The following is a 7,362-nucleotide window of genomic DNA, read 5'->3' on the forward strand; positions in this document are numbered from 1 at the left end:
ATTTATTTATTTAATTATATTTAGTCAGTAATTTATTTGTATTTGGTGGTTGTGTGGCTATAATTCTCTCGCGCACTAATAGAGACGACGACCGACAAAGAAACGACCCATTAGCAGATCAGATTCGTTGGACGAAATCTTCAGTCGAGGTAAGGGGTGAGATGAGGTTCGATATTATGAGCGTAAAATAACGTGAGATGAACGGGAATGCCAAAATTCTCAGATGTTCATTCGGGGCTTACTACGTACAGTAGAGCCCTATTGAGTAATAATAATTAATTAATAAAATGTGAATGGTAATAGTGAGGATTAAAATATAATTTAGTAACCTATAGAATTGCCGTGAATTTATTTATATCAAGATTGTATGCCGTCTGATTTTATGAATATTATGTTGATTGTTACTGTGTGAATGATATCTACTGGAGTGTTCTTGCTACTTGAATGAAATTGTGATATCACTTGAATATGCCACCTGTTTGATCTGTTATTTGTGATTGATAAGACTGAATGATGCATTGTGAGTAGTGTAAACCAAATATTGTGATTTTATTGTGATTGACTGATAAAGATATATAATGATGAACATTGTGAAGTCAAATTAAAACTTATTGAGTTGTGATGATCAAGTAAGTCTGAGATATGTGTTGTAGATTTTGGAGTTAGGATTATTTTGTCATCATATAGGGAGGGTCTGACAAACCTAGTGATTCGGGGAAGTACAACTGAATGAGCCTGATCGTGGAGGGCTACAGTCGAACTTTAAGGTAAGATTGATAGACCTTGGGGGTACACCTAGTGGGGAATTCCTAAGTGGATTAGTTGGTTATTCCCTAAGGCCGGGAACTATCGTGCAACACAAGAGTACCCCGACCGTCGCGTATATGTGTCTCGGGTTGAGTTGAGGGGATCTATGAGGACTTGGCCATTCATGAATTGTCCGTCCACTCTTGTAGTGGTATAGTATCAGGCCTCCTAACCAAGTACTTCAGAGTAGAATGGTACCAAATGATGAAGTAGAGTATAGGACATGCATAGCATTCCATCATGGTGATTATCTTATTGTGAATGAATTTGATAAATCGTTGATATTATAAACTTGACTGTTTTTGAGATTGTGATAATTTGATTATTTGCGTGTTACCGTCGTGTATTTTATGTTGTTACATAATTTCGATACTCACCCCTCGTTGTTTGTGTTTGGCGTTTGCGACGGACGCAGACGAGTTGTAAGTTGCAGGTGATGACTAATACCATCAGGAGAGGCGGAAGCCACCATGCCTTGGAGACCTTCATTATTATGCATTGTGTTGATGTTATTTTGAGTATTTTATTTTGGGAATTCCCGCTATTATAGTGACATCGGGTTGGGACTATATTTGCACTGAATTTAAAACATGAGTATGTGTACTTCAAAAAGAATTTTGTTGTTTGATACTATGATTTCGAATTCATTATGTTTGATGTAAATTTTGGATTTATGTGACATGCTTATGATTATGTGATACTCTTTATCTTAATAAAAAAAAAATTATTTGGGGTTTAGGGTGTCACAATGTTAGCCTATCATGTTAAGATAATTGATTTTTGACATGTTGTGCTTAATTGAATAGTAAATGTCTTAAATATGTTTATAGACTAAGTTTGATTCTTGAGGGTGGTAAGTTAGATATTAGATCACTCGCCACAAATTTCGAGGACGAAATTTCTTTAACGAGGGGAGAATTGTAACACCCCAAATTTTATTATAAACTATTTTATTAATTAAATAGTATTTTAGATAATTAATGTGGTACTAAAATTGTTTTAGAATATATGTTGATTATTTTTATAATTAATTTTCTTAATATGTGTATTTTCTATGATGTGTTAATCTGTACATATTTGTTTAAATGAGTGATGTAAATAACAAATATTTTATTTTATTATTTTATATATTTTTATAAAAAAAAATAATAGTATATTAGTGTAAATATTTTAAGCAATAAGATTTAGATGATTTTCCGTGTATATGTGAGTTGATAATTAATATCACATTTTCTTGTGTGTTTGACTAATATTAAATGTGCACTTAATTATATTTAATTATTTCTAAAGATGTCTTATTTTAATTATTTATTTTATAAATAATTATCTTGAGATAGTAGTAATTTTGTGTTTGATTTTTTTTATTTTTATATACTTATTTTGGAATTGTGATTTTATATATATATTTATTACGATTTAGTAGTTAACATAAAATATTTTTGTTATATTTATTTATTTTATAATTTTGACTATTCTCTAATGATATATTATTATAACGTGAGTATTTAAAAAAAAAAAGTATAATTATAGTGATTAATTTGAATATGAGAGTTTGTGTTGTTAATAATATTTTTTTAAGATTAATTATTTTAATTATTTTAGTTACTCTAATTTATCATATATTAGTTATGAAATATTAGTAATGTTTTATTAATGAGATTGTGTTTAAAATAAAAATAATATTGAAAAAAATTAGTATTGGTAATTGTTGGTTTTATTACAAAACAAAAAAATTTAAAATGTGTTTCATAGGTCAAGGCCAAGTAAAACCTAATTAAAGAATAAAACAAAACAAAAAAATAGAGGATGAGAAAGGCATTCGCACGGCAACTGCTGCTCCCAAGAGGAATTGGAACAAAATTATAAGAAAATTGACACCGGCGATTATAATTGTCTCAGAAAATTTTCTCCGTTTCCGTCCAAATTTCAGTATGTTATTTTATAAATTTAGTTAGTGAGTTAAACATAATTTTCTAGATTTTTAACAACCCCAATTACTTTCTAAAATACCCGACTTCTCCGTTTGTAGAATCGTTATTTTACACTGTTCTCATTCACCGTAAGTCCGATTTGAGTGAAACCAACGACAAAACGGTCGTGTGAATAGTGACTATATTATCCACTGATTAGTTTTCTCATTTATGGTGAGCTACCTTAACTGAATTTCGAAATTTAGTTCTTGGAGTCTCTTCTCATAATTTATTTTTATCGTTTACCCATAAATTGTCGAATTAGATCGATTGAAGGGAAAAGAGTCAAAGAACAAAGGTTGTTTTCTCGTGGAATCATATTCGCGTGTGAAAACATCAAAATAAGGTAAGGGGTAAGAGAGCGTTTGAATTCATGAGTATAATATAATGTGAGATGAATGGGAAAATAGTATTTCCTAATAATTCATTCGGGGCTCGCTACGTATGGCAGTAGCCCTTTGAGTGATAAATTGATTAATATAAAAATATGGGAATTGTGAGATTAAAATGTGGAATAGAAATATTTATAAGGTGCTGATTAATTTAACTTCGTTAAATGTGTGGTATTTGACATTATTGTGATGTTTGATTTATTTTTATTAAATGTGTTATATTTGATATTATTATGATACTGGATGTCGAATGAATTTTATGTATATATTTGGTTAGATGTGTTTATGTGATTATGATGATGTATAATTAATAATAATTATGTTATAAGATTGTGATAAATTTATGTGATGATATATGACAGATGATAGTGATGCTATGAAATTATGATGAGTTTATGTGATGAGATATGATTAATGATAGTGATGTGTGGGAATTTGTGATTAGAATATTGAAGTAACCCCATAGTTGGTGAAATAATTGTGATTACAATTTGTGTTTGAATTGACGGTCTTAATGGAATATCATAAGCTAAATAGGGGAGAAAATAAATATTGAGAATTTGTGAAGTGGAGATTATTTTGACATCATATAGGTAGGGCCTGACAAGCCTAGTGATTACGGGGAAGTACAACTGAATGAGCCTGATCGTGGCGGTCTACTGTTGAGCCTTAAGGCAAGATTTTTAGACCTTGGAGGTATTTGGGAGGGGAATTCCTAGGTGACTTGGAGGTAGCACTCTAAATGTCAGGAGCTATCACGCAACACACATTTACCTCGACTGTCACGTATATGTGTCTCGGGTTGAGTTGAGGGGATGTATGAGGACAGGGCCAATTGGAATTGTTCGTCCACCGGGATGGTGGCATAGTATCAGGCCTCCTAACCAAGTACTTCACAGTTAGAATGGTACCACATTGTGAAGTAGAGTCTAAGCTCATGGATAGCATTGCATTTTATTGTGATTAATATGTATCGTGTGTGGTGATAATTTCTCTTAGAAGATTTGATGTTATAGTGAAACTAATTGATTTTCCTTGAGTGATTTTGGCTTCTTAATGTGATATTTTCTTGATGGACTGTTTATGTAATGATACGGTTTTATTGTGATTGTTTGTGTGTTCTTCTTACTTGTATTATATTGTCATCATGATTTCGAAACTCACCGTCTTCGTTGTTTTTGTTTGACTGGGTTGGTCCTGTGTTTGCGAAATCGCAGTTGCTCTAGGTTAATGAGTCTCGAAGTTCAAGTTTGGGAGAAAACCTGCTCTGATAGGTGATACCGGGAATTAAAAGTTGTAATTTTTATTTTAGTTATGTAATTACAAATGACTTTTTATTTGAAAACCTTAGTACTAGTGAGTTTTTGGAATTAATATAAGAAATTATAGTTAAATCAAGTTCATTGAGATTAAATTGTCTTATTTGAATAATAAAGTTTGAATTGTTCCATGTGTACTTTGAGAAACGTGATATGCTAAATTAAAAAAAAAAATAGAAGTTTTTTATTTCTTGGACACAAATTTTTATTTATCCGCTGCAAATTTTATAGAAATATGATATAAATTATTATATATATTATTTTGGGATTTAGGGTGTTACAGTGTTGATGTTGTTGTTCATGCACAATGTTCTTGGAATTCATGTAACTATTACTAACATATTGGATACCCGTGTGGACTTAAATGTTCATTGTAAATCTGCTGATAATGATCTTGGGGTTCGTGTTCTTCAGTTTAATCAAATGTATGGTTTTTTTTTTTAAATAATTTTGTTGGGAGAGCACAATGCTATTGTTCCTTTAAGTGGAATGGTGAAATTAAATTGTTTGACGTATACATACATGGTACAAAGTTATGTGACAATTGCAATTGGTTTATAGAGCAAACAACACCATGTAGGAGTGGTATTTCCTATGAGTGGAATAAGTAAATGATGATGTGTTACACATTTGTTTATTTTCATAAATATTGTACTTGAGGGTATTGAGTTTAAAACCCCAAATTTTATAATAAACTATTTTATAAATTTAATAATATTTTAAATAATTAATTAAGTGTTTATATTAGTTTAGAATATATGTTGATCAATTTTACGATTAATTTTCTTAATACATGTGTCTTCTATGATGTGTTAATGTAATACATATTGGACTAAATGAGTAATATGAATAACAATTATTATATTTTTTATTTTATATATTTTTCTTAAAATAATAGTAGTTTAGTGTAATTTTACATCTACGCGTGTGTTTGTAATTAATGTGATATTTTCTTATACGTTTCACTAATATTAAATGTGCACTTAATTACATTTAATTATTTCTAAATATATCTTATTCTAATTATTTATTTTATAAATAATTATTATGTGTTATTAGTAATATTGGTATTGATTTCCTTTATTTTTATATATTTTCAATGTTATAGTGATTTTATGTATATTTATTGTGATTTAGTAATTTATATCAAATTGTTGATGATATACTTATTTATTTTACCATTTTCACTATTCTATAAAAATAGTAGTATTTTTATGTGATTATTTTGTAAAATAGCATGATATTAATTGTAGTTATTATTTTGAATATAAGAGTTTTGGTTATTAGTTTCTTTTAAATGATTAATTACATTAATTTATTTATTTTATAAAGTGATAGTTTCGAAATATTAACAATATTTTAGTAATGAAATTGTATTAAAAAAAGTATTAAGTAAATTTGTTTTGGTAATTATTGATTTTATATTTTTTTCAAAATAAAAAATAAAAAATAAACAAAGGAGAAAAATGTGTTTTATGGAATAAGTCATATACAAGAGTAAATGGAAAATAAATAATAATAATAATAATAATAATAATAATAATAATAATAATAATAATAATAATAATAATAATAATAATAATAATAATAATAATAATAATGAACACACAAAAAGGAAAAAAGGGAAGACCCGTTTCCCATCTTCTTCTACTTCGTATACACCACCGCATCTATAAACTATTTCCTCTCCATCTTCTCTCTTAAGTCAAATTTTTATCTATTAAATAATCATAAACATTAATTATATTTAAAATCGATTCAAATATCTAAAGTGTTATATAAGTTAAATTTTATGAATGTGAAAATTCTACTTTAATAATGTTAAAAAATAAAGAATTTACACTTAAAAATTTTAATTTTTAGGTGGTGTTAAAGTAACATATAAGTTTACTTAGGTTTATTTAATGTGAAAATTCTAATTTTTAATGATTCGAACCTAAGACATGATGTATAACTAAATCATATCGGTATTTACTGTTGGACTTTAGTCATTTGAATCCTAATTTTGACATAATTAACAAACATACAATGTTCATACATCATATGATAAATCTAATATTTTAATTGAGCAAGATTTCATGAACAACAATCCAATCCTACACAATTGGAACATATTGCTTGGACCACAAGAAATCAACAAAACTGATTGGGCAATCGACTTGAAATCGATTTCATAACAAGGGTGTAAAGAAACACAACTGTTTGTGAATGTATAATCGATTGGGCAATCGACTGACTAAATTAGAAATGAAAACTGCACAAGTCAGTAGCACCCTGTTTTACAGGCTAATCGATTGACAAATCGATTGTACACTTCACAAAGTAAACCTGATTGAAAACAAATCGATTGGGAAATCGATTGTACAAGTCACAGTGACACTCCAGTTTTGAGGGTAATCGATTGGCAAATCGATTGCTTAAGTACTATTTGCAAAATAACTTCACCTGTGACAAACACAATCGATTGGACAATCTATTGTGTGAATTTCAATCATATGAAGTTTGGTTGCAATCGATTGGTAAATCGATTGAACTAAACGCCAGGTAAGAACTTTTCAGGCAAATACACACAAATCGATTGGCACGTCGATTAACATCAAAATAGCTGAGTCACTGACTTGAACACAATCGATTGGGAAATCGATTGAAAGAACTTTTTGAAATCACAGTGAACTCTGAGCTTATGGCCAAATCGATTCTGAGTATTTGTTAATCGATTATGAAACTTAATAAATCGATTACGAAATTGATTGGTGTGATTTTTACTTTGAACATAACACCTGCAATCGATTACGAAATCGTTGCATATAAGTCTTAACATAATCACTGGAAAAAGTTTGTTTAAAGAATCGATTGGTAAATCGATTGACTTAT

This window comes from Cicer arietinum, chromosome 3 (assembly GCF_000331145.2).
Source record: "Cicer arietinum cultivar CDC Frontier isolate Library 1 chromosome 3, Cicar.CDCFrontier_v2.0, whole genome shotgun sequence".
Classification (NCBI taxonomy): Eukaryota; Viridiplantae; Streptophyta; class Magnoliopsida; order Fabales; family Fabaceae; genus Cicer; species Cicer arietinum.